At 41.9% G+C, this 27,903-nt stretch overlaps 1 long non-coding RNA gene across 2 annotated transcripts; it reads right to left on the reverse strand.

The window, feature by feature from the left end:
* Positions 1–1,900: 1,900 nt before the first annotated feature.
* On the reverse strand, positions 1,901–26,192 carry Gm39646. Of its 2 annotated transcripts, none has more exons than XR_865448.1 (3): positions 25,701–26,192; positions 3,202–3,381; positions 1,901–2,013 (listed from the first exon to the last, which is right to left on the reverse strand). It is a non-coding gene; the product is annotated as a predicted gene, 39646 (long non-coding RNA). The 2 variants fall into 2 exon arrangements; XR_865447.2 differs by having other exon boundaries at positions 1,901–2,024; positions 25,701–26,191.
* Between the last annotated feature and the right edge of the window lie 1,711 nt (positions 26,193–27,903).

Below are 27,903 nucleotides of genomic sequence, written 5' to 3' on the forward strand. Positions count from 1 at the left end.
CCATTGAATTTTATCAGCATGGGATGCAGGCAAGATAGTGGCCATTACTGAAAATACTCCAAACCTCTTGTGTTAGAGTGAGGTTCAGGACCTTCAAAAGTCTTAATACCTTGTCCTTTCTTTCCTAGCCCATGATCTGGCAAAAATCCTTGTCTTAGCATCTGCTTAGTCACTGCCTCATTAGGACTGCACATTATAATGCCCATCTGTGGCAAGAGTTCTCTTCCCCATAGTGTAACAGGCAAATTTGACATAACATACAGCTGAATTTGTCCTGAATTGCCTTCCTCATCTCTCCGGGTTAGCAATTTGAACCTTTGTTTTGGGTTATTGGCATAAACAATTCCTTGAAGGTGAGTAAGTGTATCAGACAAAGGCCAAGTTGAAGGCCAATCTTGTCCTATAATAATTGTTATGTCAGTTCCAGTATCTATTAATCCTTCAAAGCCTTTTCCTTCAATTGTCAATTTAAGGTTAGGTCTTTGATTAGTAATAGATTGAACTCAATACACAACAGAGGACCCAAAGCCACCTTGTCCTCTCTCATTCTTAACAAATCTGGACGGTAGCGGATGCAAAGGAACTAAGACAAGTTGAGCAATTCTTTGATTAGTAGGTATAGTTATAACACCATGAGGGAAAGCAGCCATGATTTTAATTTCTCCCCCATAATCATTATCTATAACACCTGGATAAATCTGCAGACCTTTTACAATAGAACTGCTTCGTCCTAAAAGAAATCCCTAAGTTTCTGCAGGTAGAGGTCCAAAAACTCCTATAGGCAGAGTTTGAACTCCCATTTCTGGGGTTAATACTGTGTGGGTGGTGGAACAGAGGTCCAATCCTGCACTTCCTGGAGTTGCCCTGACAAGTTCAAAAATGGATTTCTTTGGCTGGGCAACAGCTTCATGTCCCCATAAGCTGCTTGCTGAGGGTATTTCAGGGCCTAGGGATGGCCCCTCCTCTCGTTTCCCGGCAACAGGTGGCCCGGAATGTCTGACTTGGATTTACACACCCTAGCCCAATGGTTGCCCTTCCTGCATTGAGGACAAACTCCTGGAGCATGGCCTGCTTGCCCACTCTCAGCACTTTATTCTTAGGACAGTCATTTTTAAAATGACCCAAACTTCCACACTTAAAACATGCATAATTCCCTCGTTTCTGTGAAAGCATTGCTTGTACGGTGGTTTCTTGCAAAGTGGCGGTGAAAGCCAAACCCTGATTATATGACAGCCCAATCTCTGCACAAAGATGGATATATCCCGCTAAATCTGTCTGTCCTTTGTGCAGTTGGATAGCGGCACGGCACACTGTGTTAGCATTCTCATAAGCCAATTGCATAATGAAAGGACTTCCCGTGTCAGAGTCTCCAAGAATTCTACTGGCTGCTATTAATAGCCTATCCACAAAGTTCTGGTAAAGCTCATCAGGACCCTGCCGAATGCTGGCTAAACTTCCACCAAGATCCCCTTTAGCTGGTGTATTAGTCAGGGTTCTCTAGAGTCACAGAACTTATGGATAGTCTCTAGATAATAAAGGAATTTATTGATGACTTACAGTCGGCAGCTCAATTCCCAACAATTGTTCAGTCGCAGCTGTGAATGGAAGTCCAAGGATCTAGCAGTTACTCAGTCTCACGCAGCAAGCAGGCGAAGGAGCAAGAGCAAGAGCTAGACTCCCTTCTTCCAATGTCCTTATATTGTCTCCAGCAGAAGGTGTAGCCCAGATTAAAGGTGTGTTCCACCACACCTTTAATCCCAGATGAAAGGTGTAGCCCAGATTAAAGGTGTGTTCCTTAAACTCTGAGATTCAATCTTCTGGAATCCATAGCCACTATGGCTCAAGATCTCCATACCAAGATTCAGATAAGGATCTCCAAGCCTCCAGATAAGGGTCACTGGTGAGCCTTCCAATTCTGGATTGTAGTTCATTCCAAATATAGTCAAGTTGACAACCAGGAATAGCCACTACAGCTGGTAAGTGTTTCCAATCGCGGTGGGCAGCCATAGCAACCTGCACGTACACTCCAACAGGAAAATCAATCTGATTAGCATTGCCTTCATATCGACCTTCTCCTAAAAGCATGTTAATATCCCAGTCTGGATTAGCTGTCTGAGCATTTAAAGCGGCAGTTTTCTTACTGGCTTCTCGCCATTCAGAATCCCAAAGTAAGAAATCTCCTCCTGACAGAGTAGCCTTACATAGAGTCTTCCAATCTTGGGGGGTTAAGACTCCATGACAGTATCCAATAATGCTTGTGTAAAAGGAGCTGTAGGGCCATATTGTGCAACAGCTGTTTTTAACTCCTTAATCACCTTGAACTCCAAAGTCTTGTATTGTCTGACTCTATTATTTTGCTGGTCAATTATCTCAACTCCAGGAAAGGCTAGCACTTCAGATGTATCTTGCCCTTCTCCACGAGCCTGACACACAGCTCTTTCTAAGGGAGATTGGTACACTTCAGAGGAGTTGTTCTTCCCTGTATCTGACCCCTTTTTAGCTCCCGAAGCTCATTAGTCAATTTCTGCCACTTAATTTCAAACTCTAATTTACTTAGTTGCGTATCCATATGAGTAGCATCTCCTATAGTGGAGGCCAAAAGTGGAGGGGGAGGTTTTCGAGGAGGCAAATCCTCATCAAAATATTTGGCGGCTCCTCTTTCTGAATGATCTTCCTTGTCTAAAGTTAGCTCATCATCAGAGTCTCTATATCTTTCTAATTTAGGGTTGAGAGGGCCCCTTTCTGAGAAAGTCCTCTCTGACAGGCGCTCTTCCTGAGATTCTTCAAGCTCTGTCTGGGTGCTATCTGACACCTGATCTCCTTTTCAATAGCATCTTTTAAGAGTGCCCAAAGGCAAAGGGTAAAATTATCTGCCTGGGTGTTTTTTTCAAAGCTTCCCCAACTCTCTCCCAGGTTCTCTTATCTAAAGTTTTTTTCTTCTCTGCACCACGGGCAGCAAGAATCTATCTTATCTGAAAATTTTTCTAACAATTGTTCTTCAAACCCTACTCCTCTCGCCTGAAGCAGCTCTTGAAGGCTGCGGACAATTGCTTGTTTGGAATTTTCTAGTCCCATATTTCGCTGACAAACCCTACGTGGAATCAGCGCTGGGTCAGCACTGTTCCAACTTAGCCTGTATCCTATCGCACCTCCAGCAACACTTTAAAAAATGAAGTTTAAAGCCAGCGCTAGCATAAATACCTGTTGCTCATTGTGCCCGATGCGATCTTCTTGTTCTTCCCTTCTTGTGGAGCTCCACATAAGACAGCGGTCCCTCAGTTTTACCCTGCCGTTTTCAGGTCCGTGTTCGTGGTGCCAATCTGTAACTATAAGCTGCCTGCAGCTTACATGAACCGGGTACTCCTGAAAGGCAGGCTGGGGCTGAAAGATGGTGAGAAAAGAATGAGGCCAAGACAAATTTTTCTCTGATCAAGGCCCCAAAGTTTACTAAGAGTCTGTGCTTATAAAGAGGGGAGGCCCACCCCCCCCACCCCCCACCCCCCATTGGTGCCTGGAGCCAGCCTGTAGGTGATGTGCAGGATTGGATGTGTTTCTGGAATGTCTCAAGGGTCTCTCAGCAGGTAGCAGAGTCTCCAGGAAAAGCAGTGGTAGTTGACATAACAATATAGCCATCTAAATTGGAAGGCTACACCCCAGGTGATCTCATATTCAGTGGCAGTAAAGTCTGAATCAGCCTGCTTCAAGGCTGAGGGAGGCTACAACCTTGACATCTGGTTGAAGTTAAATGCCAGCAAAGAAGCAAGAATCCTAGGACAAATAATAACTATTTAAGGTCCCCTTCCCATCCCACCTGTAAGTCTATAATTTTCTGGGACTTTCACTAGAAACCCAGTTATAGAAAAAGACATGGCTTAGTGGTTAAACTCACTGACTGCTCTTCCAGAGGTCCTGAGTTCAATTCCCAGCAACCACACGGTGGCTCACAACCATCTGTAATAGGATCCGATGCCTTCTTCTGGTGTGTCTGAAGACAGCTACATTGTACTCACATAAAATAAATAAATAAATCTTTAAAAGAAAAGAAAAGAAAAAGGCAAGTACTAAATTGTAGTTCCTGGTTTAGCCTTTTGAGACTTTACTTCTACCCGGGGCATTTCTGAAGAAATGCTGTGCAGGCAAGAGGACTTAAGTTCAAATTCCCTAGCACCCATATAAAAGCGGGGCGTGGCCGTGTGTGCCTGTAACCTCAGAGTTACACAGATGAGACGGTCGGCTCACGGGAGCTTCATGGCAAGCCCGCCTGGCTGAAATGGTGAGAATCATTTAAATCATTAAATGGTGAGTCCCCATTCAATGAGGGACTCCACCTCACATCTTCCTCTGCATGAACACCTACCTGCATATTACTACTTCATTTCGGTTCTGGGCTGTGAATTACTTACAAGTGTGTTATTTAGTTTGCAAATAGTTAGAAGATTGTTCTCTACATTTTCCTGCTGTAGCAAATTCCTGACCACTGACACCCAATCATATCTTTGGCAGAATCAAGAACCACACCGGTGGTTTTTGTGAATTTCATGTCATCTGTGGCAAATTCCTAGTAATTCCACCAGAGGGCAGCAAAGAAACATGAACAGGAGATGTCCGAGTCTAAAAGCGGCGGCGGTGGGGTGGGGGTGGGGTGGGGTGGGGACTGGAAAGGGGGTTGGGTTGAAATTGAAAGGAGAAGTTGATGCAAAACTCTACACAGTTTTTATCTTACAGTGTATTTTATACTTTTTGTTTTGTTTGTTTTACAAGACTGGGTTTCTCTGTAGCTCTGGCCATCCTGGAACCTGCTCTGTGACCAGGATGGTTTGTAGCAGGATGAACTTGAGGTCCACAGGCCTCTCCTTCCCCAGTGCTGGGGTAAAGGTGCGCACCCTCATTGCCTGGCTATTTTATACTCTTTTATCTACTGGTTTTTACACAAACACAGGGCACTGTCTATGCAATGGTAAAGTGACGGCTGTTGAATTATGTAGCCTTATGAGGGCATTTAAACCAATTTTTGGTCATTTTATCTTTAATATATGAGTATTTTGTTTACACAAATCTAGGTACACCACATGCATGCCTGGTTCCAGAAAGAGGTCAAAAGAGGGCATTGGGTTCCCTGGAACTGCAGATACAGAAGGTTGTAAGCCACCATGTGGGTGCTGGGAACCAAACCCAGGTCTTCTGCGATAGAAACAGTGCCCTAAACTGCTGAGCCATATCCTTAGTCCCAAAACATTTTTCAAATTGCATTGATTATTTATTTACTTGAGTTTGTGTTTGAGTAAGTGTGTGGGGGCGGGGGGCATGTCTGGCGTGTGTGTGTGTGTGTGTGTGTGTGTGTGTGTGTGTGTGTGTGGTGTCAGAAGACAATTATCAGGTACTGCTTCTGTTCTCCCAGCACGCAGGTCCCTTGGGTCAAACCAGGCCATTGGGCAGCAGGCATGGCAGCTAAATCACCTCCCTGGTCTGGCTTTTGGCATTCTAAGATGACTTCTGGTGAATATCCAATACATTTGTAATCAGAAAAATATTTGAGAGGGGCATGTTCATCAATTTATTATAAAAGATGTTTATATATGTAAATAACATCCTTTATAACAAAGGAAGGGAAGAGAAGGTTGGGGTGCAGGAGGCAGTGTGCAGAGCTTCCATGTCCACTTGGCATGGCCACCCCCAGAGTCTACTATTCAGATCTTCTCTAAACATGTGTGTGTGTGTGTGTTTGACTGTATGTGTGAATATGTATGTGTCTGTGTGTGAATGTATCTCTCTGTGTATGTGAATGTGTGTGAATGTATCTATGTGTGTGTGAGTGTGTGTGTGTGTATGTGTGTGTCTGTGTGTGAGTGTGTCTCTGTGTGTATGTGAATGTGTGTGAGTGTGTGTTTGAATGTGTGTGTGTGTGCCTGAATGTGTCTGAGTGTGTGTATGTATGTGTGTGTGTCTGTGTGTGAATGTGTCTGTGTGTGAATGTGAATGTGTGTGAATGTATCTATGTGTGTGTGAGTGTGTGTGTGAATGTTTCTGAGTGTGTGTGTGTATGTGTGTGTCTGTGTGTGAGTGTGTCTCTGTGTGTATGTGAATGTGTGTGAGTGTGTGTCTGAATGTGTGTGTGTAAGTGTGTGTCTGAATGTGTCTGAGTGTGTGTGTCTGTGTGTGAATGTTTCGTATGTGAATGTGTGTGAATGTTTCTATGTGTGTGTGAGTGTGTGCCTGAATGTGTCTGAGTGTGTGTATGTATGTGTATGTGTGTGTGTCTGTGTGAATGTGTCTGTGTGTGTATGTGAATGTGTGTGTGAGTGTGTGTGTGTGTGTGAATGTGTCTGAGTGTGTGTGTGTGTGTCTGTGTGTGTGTGTCTGTGTGTGAATGTGTCTCTGTGTGTATGTGAATGTGTGTGAATATATCTATGTGTGTGTGAGTGTGTGTCTGAGTGTGTGTGTGTGAGTGTTTGTGTGTGTGAATGCCAGAGGTCAATGTTGGCAGTCTTCCTCTACAGCACTCCATTTACTCTCTGAGAGGTCTCTTACTGAGCCTAGAGCTCATTGGTTGTCTAGACTGTCAGTCAGTGTGAGCTCCGGGATCCGTTTTTTTCTGCTCTCTTCCAGCACTAGGGTTTCAGGTGCAGACACGCACACCAGGCTGGGGAAGGTGCTGGGGATCTGTACTCAATTCTTCATGCTTGAGCAGCAGGAACTTTACCTCCCAAGTCATCTGCCCAGCACAAAAGTCATTTTAAACACATGTTCTTAATGATGTGAGATGCAATAGAGCCACCCTGGGAAAGAGTCTGATGTGGCCAATGTGGCCAGACTTCTGGAAGGACAGTTTCATTGGCATTAGCCATATATACCATTTTGGTGACCCTGGAGTTGTCCCTTGAAGGTGGCCAAGAGATGCTCCCACTTTCTCTTGGGTGAGTGAGATTATAGGGTGGCTCTGGAGGTGGCTTGGATGGGATTATAGTGGTTCCTTTGTTCGTTTCCCAGACTGGGTCTCTTTATGAAGCTCTGGCTGCCCTGGAACTCCCTATATAGACCAAGTTGGCCTCAAACTCACAAAAATCTTCTTCATGTCTCCTGGGTACTGGGATTAAAGGTGTGTGTCCACCATGACGGGCTGGGATTCCACTCTTATAAAGTAAAATCAGGACCTACTTGGGCTGCACAGGGCTGTTTCATGTTGTTTTGTTTGGTTGGTTTGGTTTTTGTAAAGGGCGCACGCGCGTGTTTGTGTGTGTGTGTGTGTGTGTGTGTGTGTGTGTGTGTGTGTGTGTGTGTGTTTGAAGGTGTACACTGATTCCTACTTTGTAGCTGGGAATGAAGAAGGAACCTAGGCAAACGCTGATCTGTTAGAATTTTTGCTTCTTAGCTGGAGGAGAGTTTTATATCAGATTTCTCAGTGAGGGAGTCCTTTCTGTTCCTGGTCCCCATAATTTTCTCTATCTTTCTATCCGGACTCATGTTCATAAGCAAAATGTGGGAGTGGAGGTGAGAAAACAAAGAAAATAAATAGGAGAGGGGCATAGTGTGCTGTTAGAATGTCTACCTCACATGTACTGGGCCCTGGGTTCAATCCTTATCATAGGGAAGAAACACCAGGACCAAGGCAGTTCTTACAAAAGAAAACATTTAGTTGGGACTGGCTTGAAGTTTCAGAGGTTCAGGCCATTATCATCATGGCAGCCCATAGGCAGACATGATGCTGGAGAAGGAGCTGAGTCCTCTATCTTGATCCACAGGCAACAGGGGACAGTCTTCTTCAGGCAGCCAGGAGGAGGCTCTGATTCCACACTGGGTGGAGCTTGGGCAAGGAGACCTCAAAGTCCACCCCCAACAGTGACACACTTCCTCCAACAAGGCCACATCTCCTAATACTGCCACTCCCTGTGGCCAAGCATTCAAAAACATGTGTCTATGGGGGCTATACCTATTCAAACCACCACAATCCCTAACACCAGAAAAAAAACAAAAAACAAAACAAACAAACAAACAAAAAAAAAAAAAACGAAAAGAAGTCTGAAGTCTCTCAGGGCACATTCTTCCCAATGGATTAAATCTAAAAACAGTGCAAAATGTAGACACACACAAAGAACAGCAAGTGAAGAGTGAGTTCAGCGGCAAATAAGGGCTGGCCACTAGCACCCTGCCCCCACCCCCATAGCCCTCCAGTCCCTTCATTGCACTCTTAACCACACAGTCCTTTTCCACATGTCTCAGTTTCTCTTTCCCAGTGTATCCTTTCTCTGTCTTTGTAACCTTTAGAGGGGTCTTAGACTAAGAAAAAAGAAAAATCTGAAGACATTGATTTTCAAATGTAAAATGTCTCTGAAAACACTGCACACCCATACAACATACACAGACAGCTCAGTAAGCTGACTTTCTGTTTTGGGGTCAGAGAGCACAGGCCCTCAGCCAATAGTCCTTCTCAGCCTCAGAGACAGGCTGACAGTCTCTGTTTCCTTCCTGTCTTCTCTAAATCAATGGTTTCATTTCCTTGCATGCTTCTCTCAGTGCAAGCTCCGAGTGCTGGAAAGGGTTGCCTTGCACAGTAGTGCGTGGTTCTGCAGCTTCTGGCTTTATTCTGGCTGGAAGGACACACAGCAGAGGAGGGAATTAAAGTTGACAGCAGGAGTCTTTTTTTCCTGCCATCAATCGCTGCTTATGTGCACTGTTCTGTGCAAGGATACAGCATAGCCTGGGCTATCAGAGATGATGTGGTTAGAAGGAAGTCCAAGGGAAGAGGTAGCTCTTGGAATCTCATCAAAACAACCTTAGTAGAAACTTTGGAAACACCTGGAAGAAGCTGTAGATTTCTGACTGAAGATGCAAATAAAACTAAACAAAGACTTGAACGAGAGACACTGTAGTGGTTTTAATGCGAATGTCCCCATTCTGATACTCTTGTATTGGAACCGTGGTTCCCAGTTGGTGGCCATGTTTGGGGATGTTTAGGTGGTTTGGCCTTGCTGGAGGAAGTGCACTGTGAGGGCAGCTTTGGGATTAAAGCCCCACTGGTTCTAGCTAGCTCTTTCTGCTTTGTGCTCTCAGCTTTCTTCTCCAGAGGCCATGCATGCCTGGGGCTTGCTGCCATGACTCTCTCCCAGGACAGACCTTTTTCTCTCCTGAACTGTCAGCCAGAATAAACTCTTCCCATTACAAGTTGCCTTTGGTAATAGTGGTTTTAGCACAGAAAAAAGAAAAAAAGAAAAAGAAAGAAAAAAATGTAGCTAATAGGCTGGCCAGTTGTGGTGGCCTCACATTGGAGGTAATTTGGGATAGCATAAGGCAAAGGCCCACACAGAAGAGACTGAGAGGACAGCTTGGCCTTCAGAGGGGCAGCTGCAATTGAGGGAACCCCAAAATATCCCAAGAAGGCTTGGAGTATCTCTTCTTTTCTTTTCTTTCCTTTCCTTTTCTTTTTTCCTTCTCTTCTCTTCTCTTCTCTTCTCTTCTCTTCTCTTCTCTTCTCTTCTCTTCTCTTCTCTTCTTCTCCTCCTTTCCTTTCTTTTCTCTTCTTTCATTTTCTTTTTTCTTTTCTTTCATTCCCTCTTTCCTTCTCTCTCTCTCTCTCTCTCTCTCTCTCTCTCTCTCTCTCTTAAGACAGGGTTTCTCTGTGTAGCCCTGGCTGTCCTGCAGCTCTCGCTCACTCTGTAGACCAGGCTGGCCTCAAACTCACAGAGATCCTCCTGCCTCTGCTTCTGTTTCCCAAGTGCTGGGGTTAAAGGTATGTGCCACCACACCTGGTTAGGGCATCTTTCAAGACAAATGGAGAACTTGTTCTATTTAAAGAAACATGACTTAATATGTGGGCGGTTGCTTAAAAACCAAGTGATGATTCTACAGAAGAGTTATATCCCCTTCCGGTCCACACCCTCACAGGGGTACCTTGGGCGCAGAGTCTGAGGACACCCCCAAGGTCCCCACAGGACTCTCCACAGGATCTTAGGCCTCTGGTAAGTGGATCACAACTTCTGCCAGGACGCAGGTTCGAACACAAGATATCTGGGCACCTTCCCTGCAAGAGGAGAGCTTGCCTGCAGAGAGTACTCTGAACACTGAAACTCAGGAGAGATCTAGTCTCCCAGGTCTGCTGATAGAGGCTAACATAATCACCTGAGGAACAAGCTCTATCCAGAGACAACTATAACAACTAACTCCAGAGATTACCAGATGGCAAAAGGTAAACGTAAGAATCATACTAACAGAAACCAAGAACACTCACCATCATCAGAACGCAGCACTCCCACCCCACCCAGTCCTGGGCACCCCAACATACCCAAAAAGATAGTCCCGGATTTAAAAGCATATCTCATGATGATGATAGAGGACATCAAGAAGGACTTTAATAACTCACTTAAAGAAATACAGGAGAACACTGCTAAAAAGGTAGAAGACCTTAAAAAGGAAGCACAAAAATCCATTAAAGAATTGCAGGAAAACACGACCAAACAGGTGATGGAATTGAATAAAACCATCCAAGACCTAAAAAGGGAAGTAGACACAATAAAGAAAACCCAAAGTGAGGCAACGCTGGAGATAGAAACCCTAGGAAAGAAATCTGGAACCATAGATGAGAGCATCAGCAACAGAATACAAGAGATGGAAGAGAGAATCTCAGGTGCAGAAGATTCCATAGAGAACATCGGCACAACAATCAAAGAAAATACAAAATGCAAAAAGATCCTAACTCAAAACACCCAGGAAATACAGGACACAATGAGAAGACCACACCTACAGATAATAGGAGTAGATAAGAATGAAGATTTTCAACTTAAAGGGCCAGCAAATATCTTCAACAAAATTATAGAAGAAAACTTCCCAAACCTAAAGAAAGAGATGCCCATGAACATACAAATACAGAACTCCAAATAGACTGGACCAGAAAAGAAATTCCTCCCGACACATAATAATCAGAACAACAAATGCACTAAATAAAGATAGAATATTAAAAGCAGTAAGGGAAAAAGGTCAAGTAACATATAAAGGCAGGCCTATCAGAATTACACCAGACTTTTCACCAGAGACTATGAAAACCAGAATATCCTGGACAGATGTTATACAGACACTAAGAGAACACAAATGCCAGCCCAGGCTACTATACCCAGCCAAACTCTCAATTACCATTGATGGAGACCAAAGTATTCCACGACAAAACCAAATTCACACATTATCTTTCCACGAATCCAGCCCTTCAAAGGATAATAACAGAAAAAAAAAAACAATACAAGGACAGAAACCACACCCTAGAAAAAGCAAGAAAGTAATCCCTCAACAAACCAAAAAGAAGACAGCCACAAGAACAGAATGCCAACTCTAACAACAAAAATAATAGGAAGCAACAATTACTTTTCCTTAATATCTCTTAATATCAATGGACTCAATTCCCCAATAAAAAGACTAACAGTCTGGATACACAAACAGGACCCAACATTGTGCTGCTTACAGGAAACCCATCTCAGGGAAAAAGACAGACACTACCTCAGAGTGAAAGGCTAGAAAACAATTTTCCAAGCAAATGGAGTCCCATCCGTGTTTTGTACCCAGTTTGATCTGTGGAGGAAGGAATACATAGAAATGAATGGAACCTTTCCGAGGTGCATTAGACGTCGCTTGTGTCCCACTTTAGTATCTATTTAGCTTCTGGGGTTCACCTGACACTTGTTCAGCAGACGAGAAAGGGCTTTGATAGTGCTTCACCAAGGTAATCTTTGTAACTACACTAAAGTTGTTTGGGATTTTGTTCTGTCCTTCCTCATGGAAGGTTTTGTTACGTAGGCAAACTGTTGATCTCTGATTGTTTGCAGATTTGGAAAGCCATTGGAGAGACAACGAGGTGCAAGGATACTTCCACCTACTGACAACCCAACTAGAGCTTTGTTAATTGAAAGGAAAAAAAATGAAGCTCAAAAGAACCCCAAAGACACCCTACATGGTGGATAAGACACTTCCCAAGTCAAGCTGCAAAGAAGACTCTGAGACCAGACCAGCTGTCCGGAAGAAGCAGAAACCAGCTGAGCTGCAGAAAGTTGTGCAGTAAGCTCCAGGTTCCCAGTGTGGTAAGCTGTCACTCATGCTGGGATAGACCTTGATGATGTCTTTGAGTCATTTATGTTCTTGCACATAATGCCTCACCCATATTCCTGTAAGTGACCCCCAATAAAACTAATTGACTCATCAAGTTGGACTTTGGTGGCATTTGTACTTTGGTTTGTCTGAGAAAGTAGATGTGTATATTGTGTCTCCCAGGAAGTTTTGTTAGATAACACCAGAGCAAGAGAGTGCCCTAGTAACTTACTTCTTTCAACTAGGCCCACCTTCTACATTCTGCTGTTCCCAATAATCTCATGATGAGTCTATCAATGTGTCAATCTCTTCCTTATGTTGGAGTCTTCATGATCTAAATGTTTCTGGAAAGTCCATCAAATTCAATGTGGGGACTCAAAAACTATGGCCTAGTAGAGGCTTGGCAAGCACTCAACTACTGAGAAACATGCTAGCCTCAAGTTTACAGACCTCAAGAGTGTAATGACAGTTATCAGGAGCTGGGAAGAGGCAGAAAAGGTTACTAGTAGATGGCCATCAAGTTTCCACTTAGCAAGATTAATGTGCTCCACAGGTATGCTGTACAACATAAGACCAGTAACAGACAATACTGTAATGTACACCTAAGATGTTCAAGTGGGTAGAGTTCATTAAATACTCTTACCCTATCACCATAAGATTGATAAGGTGACAGAAGGGGGCGCCTAGAGTGAAGGATTAACAGTAAGAGTACTTGCTGTGTAAGAGGATCTGATTCCAGGGCTTATGTCACAACCTGGCATCTTATATATGACTATAATCTCAGTTCCAAAGGCACAGAAGCAGGGGGCTTGCTGTGGCTTGCTGGTTTCCAGCCTAGTAAAAAAAAAAAAAACAAAAACAAAAACCCCAAGCACCAGGTTTAGAGAAAAACCCTATCTCAGAAGAATGAACAGAGAGTGGTAAAAGAAACTGTAGGACACCCTCCTTGACCTCTGTGTGCATGCATAGGTGTGTGCACCCCACCTCATACACCACACACAATAAAAATATTCACAACCAAGTAGATGTGTACCAGTGTTGCATTTCTCTTAATAAGTAGCAAAAATGAATGCAGAGTTGATTTAAACACAGAATTGTTTCTATTATTGAGGTAGTGACAAACTATGGAAAAAGAAGTGTCTTAGCTCATTTTCTTTCAGTTTTTAATTGGCTTTATTTATAATTCTAGAACTGGGCAGCAGTCTGGACTAAAATTGGTTCAGAACACCCAGCTTTACCACACGGGCTGGTTATATCTATAGTCATATCCTAGTTCATTTTGCCAGGTGCACATAGCTCAACCCACAAGCACAATAAAGGTAGTTTATCTATAGCTGATAGGGGCTGGAGAAATGCCTCACGGCAGAAGAGCATGTGCTGCTCAAGCCCAATGAACTGAGTGTTATACCCAGAATCCATGGAAAGCAGCAAGTTGGGAGACCCAAGTCTATACGACTGTACTCCTATGGTGAGAGGGGACAAAGAAATAAGCCAGAGCTTGTGGGTTAGCTAGCCTGGGGTGAACAGAATACCAGAAAGGATGGCGAGACCCTGTCCCAAAACCAGTGGAAAGAGAATCAAAATATTGTCCTCTGATTTCTAACTATATGTCACACACTTGTGCACGCATACATGCACACACCCACATTAAGATTTTTAAGAGTTTGAGGGACTTAGAAAGGCCAATGTTGACACTTCTGTTCATTGCTGCTGGAGACAGTACTCTGCAGGCGGACAGTGAAGTATCCCAAGATGGTTGGGTGTAAACTTGATCTAAAAACCATGGACTGGATTGAGAGAGGGGTATGCTCTGTTACAGGCAGTATTTATTTAGCTCCTTAAAAATCCTATGGTTTGCTCTGTACACAGGTGTCGTCAGAAGAGAACTGGTCTCCCAGTAACGCTCTCACTCCTGGGCTCAGAGGTGAGATCACCACTTTCTCTCCAATAACTGTCCAAAGCGGGACCAGCCAGGCGCACAGAGGGCAGAGGAACAATGCAGCAACTGGGACAGGAGCTTTCAGGTTTCCATCTGGCCCAGGAACTAAGGCTGTTCCACAGCTCTCCACACCCAAACCCTGCCCAGGAGAGAGATGGTCTTGCTAGGAGTGCTGACATAGACTTACAGGCTCACAGGAGGGACAAGCTCCAGCCAGAGACAGCAAGACCAACTAACACCAGGGATAACCAGATGGCAAAAGATAAGTGCAAGAACCTTACCAACTGAAACCAAAGCTACTTGGCATCATCAGAACCCAGTTCTCCCACCACAGCAAGTCCTGGGTACCCCAACACACCAGAAAAGCAAGTCTTGGTTTTAAAATCACATCTCATAATGCTGATAGAGGATTTTAAAAATAACACAAATAACTCCCTTAAAGACATATAGGAGAACATAGGTAAACAGCTAGAAGCCCTTAAAGAGAAAACATAAAAATCTCTTAAAGAATTACAGGAAAACACAACCAAACAGGTGAAGGAATTGAACAAAACCATCCAAGATCTAAAAATGGAAGTAGAAACAATAAAAAAAAAATCACAAAGGGAGAGAACTCTGGAGATACAAAACCTAGGAAAGATATCAGGAGACATAGACGCAAGTATCACCAAGAGAATACAAGAGAAAAAAGAGAGAATCTCAGGTGCAGAAGATACCATAGAAAACATTGACACAACGGTCAAAAGGCAAAAAAACCATAACCCCAAACATTCAGGAAATCCAGGACACAATGAGAAGATGAAACCTAAGGATAATAGGGATAGAAGAGAGCTAATATTAGTTCCAACCTAAAAGGCCAGTAAATATTTTCAACAAAATTAAAGAAGAAAACTTCCCTAACTTAAAGAAAGAGATGCCCATGAACATACAAGAAGTCTACAGAACTACAAATAGATTGAACCAGAAAAGAAATTCCTCCCATCACATAATAATCAAAACACCAAATGCACAAAACAAAGAAAGAATATTAAAAGCAGTAAGGGGAAAAAGGTCAAGTAACATATAAAGGCAGACCTATCAGAATTACACTAGACTTTTCACCAGACTATGAAAGCTAGAAAATCCTGGGCAAATGTCATACAGACCCTAAGAGAACACAAATGACATCCTAGGCTACTATACTCAGCAAAAATCTCAATTACTATAGACAGAGAACATAAGATATTCCATGAAAAAACCAAATTTACATAATATCTTTCCATAAATCCAGTCCTACAAAGGATAATAAATGGAAAACTTCAACACAAGGAGGGAAACTACATCCTAGAAAAAGCAAGAAAATAATCTTCTTTTAACAAATCAAATAGAAGATAGCCACATAAACATAATTCTACCTCTAGCAACAAAAATAACAGGAAGCAACAATCACTTTTCCTTAATATCTCTTAATATCAACAGACTCAATTCCCCAGTAAAAAGACATAGACTAACAGACTGGATACATAAACAGGACCCAGCATTTTGTTGTGTACAGGAAACGCACCTCAGTGACAAAGACAGACTCTACCTCAGGTTAAAATGCTGGAAAACAATTTTCCAAGCACATGGTCTCAAGAAACAAGCTGGAGTAGCCATTCTAATATCGAATCAAATTGACTTTTAAGCTAAAGTTGTCAAAAAAGATAAGGAAAGACACTTCATACTCATCAAAGGAAAAATCTAGCAAGATGAACTCTCAATTCTAAACATCTATGCTCCAAATGCAGGGGCACCCACATTTATAAAAGAAACTTTACTAAAGCTCAAAGCATACATTGTACCTCACACAATAAGTGTAGGAGACTTCAACATCACACTCTCATCAATGGACAGATCATGGAAACAGAAACTAGACAAAGACACAGTGAAACTAACAGAAGTTATGAACCAAGTGGATTTAACAGATATCTATAAAACATTTCACCCTAAAACAAAAGAATATACCTTCTTCTCAGCACCTCATGGTACTTTCTCCAAAACTGACCATAAAATTGGTCACAAAACAGGCCTCAATAGATATAAGAAGATTGAAATAATCCTGTGCATCCTATCAGATCACCACGGACTAAGCTGATCTTCAATAACAACAAAAATAATAGAAAAGCCACATAATCGTGGAAGCTGAACAACACTCTACTCAGTGATAATTTGACAAAGGAAAAAATAAAGAAAGAAATTAAAGACTTTCAGGAATTCAATGAAAATGAAGCCACAACATACCCAAACTTATGGGACACAATAAAAGCAATGATAAGAGGAAAAATCATAACTCTTGAATGCCTCCAAAAAGAAACAGGAAAGGGCATACAATAGCAGCTTGACAGCACATCTGAAAGCTCTAGAACAAAAGGAAGCAAATTCATCCAAGAGGAGTAGATGGCAGGAAATAATCAAACTCAGGGCTGAAATCAACCAAGTAGAAATAAAAAGAACAATATAAAGAATCAACCAAACCAGGAGCTGGTTCTTTGAGAAAATCAACAAGATTGATAAACCCTTAGCCAGACTAACAAGAGGATACAGAGACAGTATCCAAATTAATAAAATCAGAAAGGGAAAGGGAAACATAACAACAGAAACCGAGGAAATAAAAAAAATAAAATAAAAATAAAAATCATCAGATCCTACTACAAAAGCCTATACTTAACAAAATTGGAAAACCTGGATGAAATGGACAATTTTTTAGACAGATACCAGGTATCAAAGTTAAACCAGGATCAGATAAACCATCTAAACATTCCCATAACCCCCAAAGAAATAGAAGCAGTCATTAATAGTCTCCCAACCAAAAAGAGCCCAGGACCAGATGGGTTTAGTGCAGAGTTCTATCAGAACTTCAAAGAAGATGTAATACCAATACTCTTCAAACTATTCCACAAAATAGAAACATCAGGAACACTACCCAATTTTTTTCTATGAAGCCACAATTACTCTGATACATAAAACAAAGACCCAAAAAAGAAAGAGAACTTCAGACCAATTTCCTTTATGAATATCCATGCAAAAATACTCAATAAAATTCTCACAAACCGAATCCAAGAACATATCAAAACAATCATCCATCATGATCAAGTAGGCTTCATCCCAGGGATGCAGGGATGGTTCAATATACAGAAATCCACCAACATAATACACTATATAAACAAAGGAAAAAAACCCACATGATCATCTCATTAGATGCTGAGAAAGCATTTGACAAAATTCAACACCCCTTTAGAATAAAAGTCTTGGGAAGATCAGGAATTCAAGGCCCATTCCTAGACATAGTAAAAACAATATATAGTGAACCAGTAGCCAACATAAAACTAAATGGAGAGAGACTTGAAGCAATACCACTAAAATGAGGGACTAGAAAAGCTGCCCACTCTCTCCCTACCTATTCAATATAGTACTCAAAGTCCTGGCCAGAGAAATTAGACAACAAAAGGAGGTCAAAGGAATACAAATTGGAAAGGAAGAAGCCAAAATACCACTATTTGCAGATGATATGATAGTATTCTTAAGTGCCATCAAAAATTTCACCAGAGATCTTCTAAATCTGATAAACAACTTTAGCAAAGTGGCTGGATATAAAATTAATTCAAACAAATCAGCGGTCTTCCTCTACTCAAAGCATAAACAGACTGAGAAAGAAATTAGGAAAATGACACCCTTCACAATAGTCACAAATAATATAAATACCTTGGTGTGACTCTAATTAAGGAAGTGAAAGATCTATATGACATGAACTTCAAGTCTTTGAAGAAAGAAATCGAAGAAGATCTCAGAAGATGGAAAGATCTCCCATGCTCAAGGATTGGCAGGATAAATATAGTAAAAATGGCCATCTTGCTGAAAGCAATCTTCAGATTCAATGCAATCCCCATCAAAATTCTAACTCAATTCTTCACAGAAAAAGCAATTTGTAAATTCATTTGCAATAACAACCCAGGATAACAAAAATTATTCTCAACAATAAAAGAACTTCTGGGGGAATCGCCATCCCTGACCTCAAGCTGTATTACAGAGCGATAGTGATAAAAAAAAAAAAAAACAACAACAACAAAAAAAAACTGTATAATATTGATACAGCAACAATCAGCAAGATCAGTGGAATAGAATTGAGGACCCAGAAATGAATCCGCACACCTATGGTCACTTGATCTTTGACAAAGGAGCTTAAACCAGCCAGTGGAAAAAAGACAGCATTTTCAACAAATGGTGCTGGTTCAACTGGAGGTCAGCATGTAGAAGAATGCAAATTGATCTATTCTTAACTCTTTATACAAAGCTCAAGTCTAAGTGGATCAAGAACCTTCACATAAAACCAGATACACTGAAACTAATAAAAAAGAAAGTGAGAAGGACCCTCAAACACATGGGCACAGGAAAAAATTTCCTGAACAGAATACCAATGGCTTATGCTCTAAGATCAAGAATTGAAAATGGGGCTTCATAAAATTGCAAAGCTTCTGAAAGGCAAAGGACACTGTCAGTAAGACAAAATGATAACCAACAGATTTGGAAAAGATGTTTACCAATCCTACATCTGATAGAGGGCTAATATCCAATATATATAAAGATCTCAAGAAGTTAGACTCCAGAGAACCAAATAACCCTATTAAAAATGAGGTACAGAGCTAAACTCAGTACTACTCAGCTATTAATAACAATGAACTCATGAAATTCTTAGGCAAATGGATGGAACTAGAAAATATCCTGAGTAAAGTAACCCAATCACAAAAGAACACACATGGTATGCACTCACTGATAAATGGATATTAGCCCAGAAGCTTGGAATACCCAAGATACAATTCACAGACCACATGAAGCTCAAGAAGAAGTAAGAGCAAAGTGTGGATACTTCCATCCTTCTTAGAATGGGAACAAATACCCATGGGAGGAGATACAGAGAGAAAGTGTGGAGCAAAGACTGAAGAAAAGGCCATCCAGACACTGCCCCACCTAGGAATCCATCCCTTATACAGTTACCAAACCCAGACACTATTGTGGATGCCAACAAGTGCTTGCTGACAGGAGTCTGATACAGCTGTCTCCTGAGAGGCTCTGCCAGTGCCTGACAAATACAGAGGTGAATGCTCGAAGCCAACCACTGGATTGAGCATGGGGTCTCCAGTGGAGGAGTTAGAGAAAGGACCAAAGAGCTTAAGGACTTTGCAGCCCCATAGGAGGAACAACAATATGAACCGTCCATTACCCCCAGTGCTCTCAGGGAATAAACCACTAATGAAAGCATGGAGGGACCCATGGCTCCAGCTACATATCTAGCAGAGGATGGCCTTGTTGGACATCAATGGGAGGAGAAGCCCTTGGTGCCATGAAGGTTCTATGCCCCAGTGTAGGGGAATGCCAGGACAGGGAAACTGGAGTGGGTAGGTTGATAAGCAGGGGGAGGGGGAATGGGATAGGGGTTTTTCAGAGGGGAAACCAGGAAAGGGGATAACATTTGAAATGTAAATAAAGAAAATATCTAATTTAAAAAAAAAAAAACATTGACTGGGTATCTTTTGTAGAGATCATGCCTCCAAAGCATAAGACAGTTGGAAATGCCCTAAAGTCCTGGAATGAGACCCTCCACACCAGGTTGGCTAGTCTGTCTGAGAAACCACCAGTGATTGACTGGGCTTACTACAGGGCCAATGTGGCCAAGCTGGCTTGGTGGATGATTTTGAAAAGAAGTATAATGTCCTGAAGATTCCTGTGCCAGAGGAACAGTCCTGGTGGACCAGGAGGAGAAAGAGGATGTGAAGAACTGTGCTGAGTTCCTGTCTGGATCTCAGCTCAGGATCCAGGAGTATGAGAAGTAGCTGGAAAAAATGAAGAACAGAATTCCCTTTGACCAGATGACCATTGATGACTTGAATGATATCTTCCCAGAAACCAAGCTAGACAAGAAGCACCCATAGTGGCCCCACCAGCCCATCAAGAACCTATGAAGCAGCCCAGGAGGGAGTCCCAGCTGACACGAAATGAAACATTTACATAGTACTGGCACAAAGAGAGAGAGAGAGAGAGAGAGAGAGAGAGAGAGAGAGAGAGAGAGAGAGAGAGAGAAAAGACAAATGTTGCATCTCATATTTGTAATTCCTAGCTTCAAGTCCTGGGATCTGAGTTTATAACCTGAAGTAACTACAAAGACTAGGAAAGGAAAAGGGGCCTTTGTAGGGGGCACACGAGAGGGGAAGAGTCCTGCACAAGTGACTTGAAGGGGGAAATGGAACAAACTAGGGGCTTTACTTATGGAGTGGAGAGGGAGATAAATACAGATGAAGGTAAAATAGGAACTAAGATATCTGAAAAAGTCATAAGGATTCATATTATTATTTGTACCTACAATTATATATAACACACAGAAGTCTCTGTGCATATACATACATAGCTTAAATGAAGGTCTCCCATCTGGGCTAATAGTCTTCCCTCTGTGAACCATAAATTAAATAATGAAATCCCCAACACCAGATGTAGGAAGCCTACTTTTACTTGTTGGTCAGGGCTGTCAAAGAACCTTCCAAAACATTACCAGTTATTGTTGTTGCCCTTGTTCTTATAGTCACCATGTGCCGGACACAGGACCCAGTGGCCACTGAGCTGGATCTGACCTTAAAACCTCCTCCCTGAGGACTAACTTTCATGGTACTAGAAGGTGCTATGCAAGCTTCCAGGTAAAGAAGCAACCAACAGTCCTACCCAGCTGTGATCCTTACAACAACCAGCATGACAAGATAACCCCAAAGGTGCAGTACTGGCATACACGCCTTGGTGATAACCAACAGCTCTCTAATTGGGTTTGAAGGAAATCTTATCTGCTACTAGAAGCCTAGCCAACTACCCTGGGCTAAAGAAGTTATGGGTCTTGGAGAAGTGCCCATAACCACCACTTTACTCTATCAGCACAATCCCTAACTACATTCTAAGTATTTATCCTTATATCCATATATGGTGTAGTCCTCACCTCACATCAAAGAAACTTCTCTTTGAAACAAATGAAGATCATTACAGAAAACCACATTTGATCAAAATGCAGAGAACAAGAGATCATGTGTTGCCCAGCTCCACTGATACATCTACAACATAACTCCTGCACCAAAGGCTTGTTGTAAAAGAAGGGGCAGAAAGATGTGTAAGAGCCGGAGAAACAGGAAGCTTGCTGTGATATTGTATCTCCAAAATATCTGAGAAGCAATATTTGTGAAGTCTCGTCAACATGGCTACCTAACCAAGACATGAACAAAGATGACAGTAATGGGCATGCTCCCATGGAAGGGGGGAAACTCCTGAGGCTGCAACCTTAGACAGAGAATTACAGGCAACTAAATGGAGAAAGTCTTCTCTAGAGAAGAGCACCCCTTATTGGTCATCCAATACTAAGTGGTCAGCTCTGAAATCACAAATCATATACATAAAAGTAACATTATATGGATTGAGCAGGTTGTATTCATATATTAAGGACTACATCTATGAATGTATATATTTAGGAAACGTATATATTTACGAATATATGTATTTGGGAATATATATATATATATGTATGTATGTATAAGTGTGTTTGTATGTATAAGAACAAGAAACTTTTTTTTCTTATTATATTATTTTATTTATTTTCATTCCAAAATTTGCCCCCCTTCTTGGTCCTTCTTTCCTGGTCCTCCGCATCCCCTCTCCCTCCTACCTCTGAGGGGTGCTCCCCCACCTGCCTACCTACTCCCACCTCACCCCCATCAGCATCCCTCTTCCCTGGGGCATCAAGTTTCCAAATACTTTTAAAGAAACAAAGAACATGAGAGAGAACAAGGGCTGGTAAACATATATGGAATGAGATGGAGGGAAGAAAGGGAAGAGGGAAAAATGATGTAATTATAATTTTTAAAAATCCTATAAAAAAAGAGTCTGAGTTAGAAGAATCCTATAACAACCTCTGAAGAACTTGATCTTTTGGAATAAATTGACACTTCTAAATTTTCGTAATATACTAGAAAGCTAAAATGAAAGGAAAAGTCCCTAACTTGATATGTACCCACCACATTCTGTCATCAGAATATGACTGGACTACTTCACTGAGTATGTGGAAGAGATTATGGCCATACTACTCTAAACATACCCGGTATCATAGAAGTATGCTTAAGAGCACAGCCAGCTTGGATGCAGGAAGGGCTGGTTAATTCTGACCACAGTTCCCTGTTCTAGAACAGGCTGCTCTGTTCTAGCTGTGCCACGGCTGCTGTGGGGGGTGGAGGGGCAGATTTCTCCCGTGAGGCTGCCAGGTAAACCTTTGTGATCGCCTATGGTCAGGCCTATGTAAGACATAGACCTGGAATAACTCTTCCATCCTCAGCCTTTGATTTTTTTTTTTCAAAGCACAATGGAGAGACAGCCTCATCCATCATGGTCCCGAATGGGTAGGACTGGAAGGAGCTGGGGAAAGAGCCAACGTCTTAATGTCTCTTCCTATTGCTATGATAAAATACTTTGTCAAAGGCAGCTCAAAGTTCAAGGTATAGTCAGTCATCCATGCTGGCAGGAGAGTTAAAGCGGCAGCGCAGCAGCAGCTTGAAATACATGACATCTGGAGTCAGAGAAGAACATGATGAGTGATGTGGGCCAGTGCCCATCTCTCTTTCTCCATTTCATACAGCCCAGCATCCCCATCCCCCCTCTATCCAAGGAATGGTTCCATCCACCTTAGGTCTTCCCACATCACAATTAATGTAATCAAGATAGTCCTTCTCAAGCATGCTCAGAGGTCCATCTCCAAGATTCCAGAGCCTGATAGATTGACCATTTACAGTAACCATCACAGTCAGGGCCTACAGTGGACCAAGGCGATGAGCAACATCACCCCGATTAGCGCAACCAGGCCTTGCTGCAGGATAGAACACAACCAGGAGCTCTAGCTAGTGCCAAGGCAAGGAACGGTGGTTCCTCTGGGTCCACATCAGAGAAGATTATTCTTAGTCCTGTTGGACTCCTCAATTTTGCCAATCTCCTTGATCCAGAGGCAAACTAGGATATTGCCAGTGACATAGACCTCTCCTTGCCAACAGGAAGTTTGAGTGATGTAGTTATCTAATATACATAAGGAAACTGGAGATGTGTTTATGCTTCTCAAGGTAAAGTAGTTACCTCAATAACCAGCAACAGTCAAAGACAGATAGCCACAATGAGTTCTGACTGAAAAAACTCTAACAGGATCCTGGCCCACAACTCCAGCAAAAGCCCACTGCTCTACCAAAAGTCATGCTGGTATCTGGAACCCCAGAGGCCACCCCAGTACCTGGAACCCTAGAGGCCATGCCAGCTTCCAGAACCCCCCAAATCCCAGAGTTCAAGCAGGCCACAAACCCCAGTGGAGATGCCCTATAGGACCTGAGAACTCACCAATCATCAGAACCAGAGGCTACTCAGGCAAGAAGATCAGAAAGGAAACAGAAACCGGAAAAAAAAATCCAATGAAGATAAACTCAGAAATTGGCACCTAACCAGTAATTATCCCAAACCCGGATGCCTGAAGCCAGCATAAGCACAAACAACAACATCCAGGCAAATGTGGCATCACCAGAGCCCAGCTATCACGCTATACCAAGCCCTGGATAGTCCAACAGAGCTGAAGCACAGAAAAATAACATTAAAACCGATTTTATGAACATAATGGAGGCCCTAAAAGAGGAAATGACCAAATCTCTTATTAAAGAAATCCAGGGGGCTGGTGAGATGGCTCAGGGGGTAAGAGCACCCGACTGCTCTTCCGAAGGTCCGGAGTTCAAATCCCAGCAACCACATGGTGGCTCACAACCATCTGTAACAAGATCTGAAGCCCTCTTCTGGAGTGTCTGAAGACAGCTACAGTGTACTTACATATAATAAATAAATCTTAAAAAAAAAAAAGAAATCCAGGAAAATAAAGTCAAACAATGGGAAGAAACATATAAATCCCTTAAAGAAAACCTAGGGAAAAAAAAAGAGATGAAGGGAATGAATAAAACTGTGTAAGATGTGAAAATGGAAATAGAAGTAATAAAGAAAACACAAACTGAGGGGATCCAGGAGATAGAAAATCTAGGAAAGCAAACAGGAATGACAGATTCAAGCATCACCAAGAATACGAGAGATGGAAGAGAGAATCTCAGGAGTGGAAGACAGGACAGAAAAAAACAGATACACTGGCCAAGTGTTAAGTCTAAAAAATTCCTGACACAAACTATACAGGGACACTATGAAAAGACCAAACCTAAGAACAATAGGAATATAAAGAGAAGAGTCCCCCAGCTCAAAAACCCAGAAAAATATTCTTGACAAACTCATAGAAAAATGATTTCCTAAGCTGAAGAAGGAACTGACTATAAAGGTTTAAGATTACAGAACACCAAGTATATTGGACCAGAAAAGAAAGTCCCCCTGCCACATAAAAATCAAAACATTAAACATACAGAACAAAAAAAAAGAATATTACAAGCTGCAAGGGGAAAAGGCCAAGTAACATACAAAGGCACACCTCAGAATTATATACAACTCCTCAGTGGAAACTCTAGAAGCCAGAAGGGCCTGGACAGATGCCCTGCAGACTCTTAAGAGATCACAGATGCTAACCCAGACTACTATACTCAGCAAAACTTTCAATTACCATACATGTCGAAAACAAGATATTCAAGGACAAAGTCAAATTTAAATAATATCCACCCTACAGGAGGTACCATAAGCAAACACCAACCCTAGAAGATTAACTACACTTATGAAAACACGGAAAATAATCTCATGCCAGCAAAACTAAAAGAAGGAACACACACATGCGCACACACACACACACACACACTCACTCACACGCACACACAGAGAACCACCTCCACTAGCAACATCAAAATAACAAGAATCACTGCTCATTAATATCTGTCAACATCAATGGACTCAATTCCCTAACAGAATGGATGTGAAAACAGGATCTATCCTTTTGCTGCATACAAGAAACACATATCTCCCTGTAGGTGCAACAACATTATGAACTAACCAGTACCCTGGAGCTCTTGACTCTAGCTGCATATGTATCAAAAGATGGCCTAGTCGGCCATCACTGGAAAGAGAGGCCCATTGGACTTGCAAACTTAAATGCCCCAGTACAGGGGAACACCAGGGCCAAAAAATGGGAATGGGTGGGTAGGGAAGTGGGGGGGAGGGTATGGGGAACTTTTGGGATAGCATTCTAAATGTAACTGAGGAAAATATGTAATAATAAAAAATATTTAAAAAAAGAAACACATATCAATATCAAAGAGAACCACTGCCTCAGAGTAAGGGGTTAGAAAAAGATTTTCTAAGCAAATGGACCCAGGAAGCAAGCTGGTGTAGCTATTCTAATACCTAAAAAAATAGACTTCAAAACAAAACTAACCCAACAAGATGGGGAAGGACACCATATTCCTCAAGGGAAAAAAAACCTTTAACATCCCTGCCCCAAATGCAAGGGCACCCACATTCGTAAAAGAAACATTAGTAAAGCTTAAGCCACACATTGAACCTCCCAGAAGATTAGTAGGAGACTTCAATACCCCACTCCATGCAGACAAAACTAAGTAGAGAACTAATGGAGCTAACAGAAGTTATGAACCAAATGGACCTAACAGCTATCTACACAACAGAACAGATATCACCCAGACACAAAAGAATGTACCTTATTCTCAGCACCTCGTTGAACTTTCTTCAAAACTGTCCCCAAGTTCAGTCTCAGAGCAAGTCTCAACAGATACAAGAAAACTGAAATAACCCCTCTATCCTATCAGACTACTACGGCTTAAAGCTGGATATCAACAACAACAGAAACAATGGAAAGCCTACACATTCACGGAAACAGAGCAACTCCCTACTGAATGACTTCAAGGTCAAGGCAGAAACAAGGAAATTAAAGACTTCCTAGAATTTAATGAAAATAAATGCACAACATATCCAAACTTGTGGCACACAATGAATATGCTGCTAAGAGGAAAGCTCACAGCACTAAGTGCCTTCATAAAGAAATTGGAGAGATCTGATACTAGCAGCTTAACATCATACCTGAAAGTTCTGGAACAAAAAGAAGCAAACACACCCTGGAGGAATATATGGCAGGAAATAATCAAACGGAGGGCTGAAATTACTAAGATAGTAACGAGAATAATACAAAGAAACCAATGAAACAAAGAATTGGTTCTTTGAGAAAATCAACAAGATAGACAAGCCCTTATTCAAACTAATGAAAAGGTAGAGAGAGAATATCTAAACTAAGAAAATTAGAAATGAACAGGGGGACATAACAACAGACACCAAGGAAATCCAAAGAATCATACTTTGGCCCTACTTCAAAAACTTGTACTCCATACAATTGAAAAATTTAAAAGGAGCGGACAATTTTCTTCATAGATACCACTTAGCAAAGTTAAATCAAGATCAGATACACAATTTAAATAGACCCATATCCCCTAAGGAAATAGAAATAGTAATTTAAAATTTCCCAACGCACTCCCCTCCCCCACCCCACCCCGGCAAAAAGTCCAGGGCCAGATGGCTTTAGCTCAGCACTCTACCAGACTTTCAAAGAAGAGCTAATGCTAGCACTCCTCAAATTATTCTACAAAATAGAAACAAAGGAATATTTCCAAATTCATTTTATGAGGCCACAGTCACCCTACTACTCAACAAAGAAAGAAAAAACCAGACCACCAAGGGGCCATTCTGATATAATAGCTTAGGGTCTCTTTATTACAAGCTCGGACTTGGATCTCCTCCAACCCAACTCTGACACAGCAGGACCGAAAGGGAAGGCAGAGCAGCCTCGAATCCTCAGCAGGACAAGGTTTTATAGGAAAATGGGAGCAAGTGAGGGGGTGGGGAAGGGGTGTCTGGTCTGGCAAGCATCTCATAGAATGGCTATAAGCCGACAGGTGGGTGCTCTGAAACAAGACAGTATAGAATCACAAAGGGTCTGAAAGTACATCTGAAACAACCAGACTAATCTTTGATTGGCTGATGCTAGGAAGTAGCTAGGGAGTAACTCTGGCCAAGGACAAGCTGAGGGGTCCTTCCTGGTATGTGGGTGCAGTTTGGGTTCTGCTGTAGGTCAAGTTTTTAGGCTTTTTTTTTTTCTCTCTTTAAGATGGAGGCCAGTCCCATGGTGGAGTAGGCATTTCCTGGCACAACAACTTCAAAAAATCATCTCCTATGATCAAGTAGGCTTCCTCCCAGAGATGCAGGGATGGTGCAACATATGAAAACTCATCAACATAATCCACCATATAAACAAACTGAAAGAAGAAATCCACACGGTCATCCCACTAAATGCTGAAAAAGCCTTTGACAAAATCCAACACTTCTGCATGATAAAGTCTTGGGAGAGATCACGGATACAGGGCACATACCTAAACATAGTAAAGGTAATTTACAGCAAGAGTATAGCCAACATCAAATTAAATGGAGAGAAACTTAACGCAATTCCACTAAAATCAGGGATAAGGCAAGGCTGTCCATTCCTTCCATATCTCTTCAGTATAATACTTGAAGTTTTAGCAATAAGACAACTAAAGGAAATTACAAATTAAAGCTATAGTATTGATATTTGCAGATGACATGATAGCATTCATAAGTGACCCCCCCAAAATTTCACCATGGAACTCCTACAGCTGCTAAATACCTTCAGCAATGTGGTTAGATACAAGATTAACTCAAAAACAAAACAAAACAACAACAAAAAGCACTAGCCCTCCCATATCCAGATGATAAAAAGGCTGAGAAATAAATCAGGGGAACAACATCCTTCACAATAACAACAAATAATGTACAATATCTTTTGTTAAACAAGTGGAAAACATGACAAAAACTTCAAGTATTTAAAGAAATTGAAA

The sequence above is a fragment of the Mus musculus genome, chromosome 1 (genome assembly GCF_000001635.26).
Source record: "Mus musculus strain C57BL/6J chromosome 1, GRCm38.p6 C57BL/6J".
In the NCBI taxonomy this organism is placed as follows: domain Eukaryota; kingdom Metazoa; phylum Chordata; class Mammalia; order Rodentia; family Muridae; genus Mus; species Mus musculus.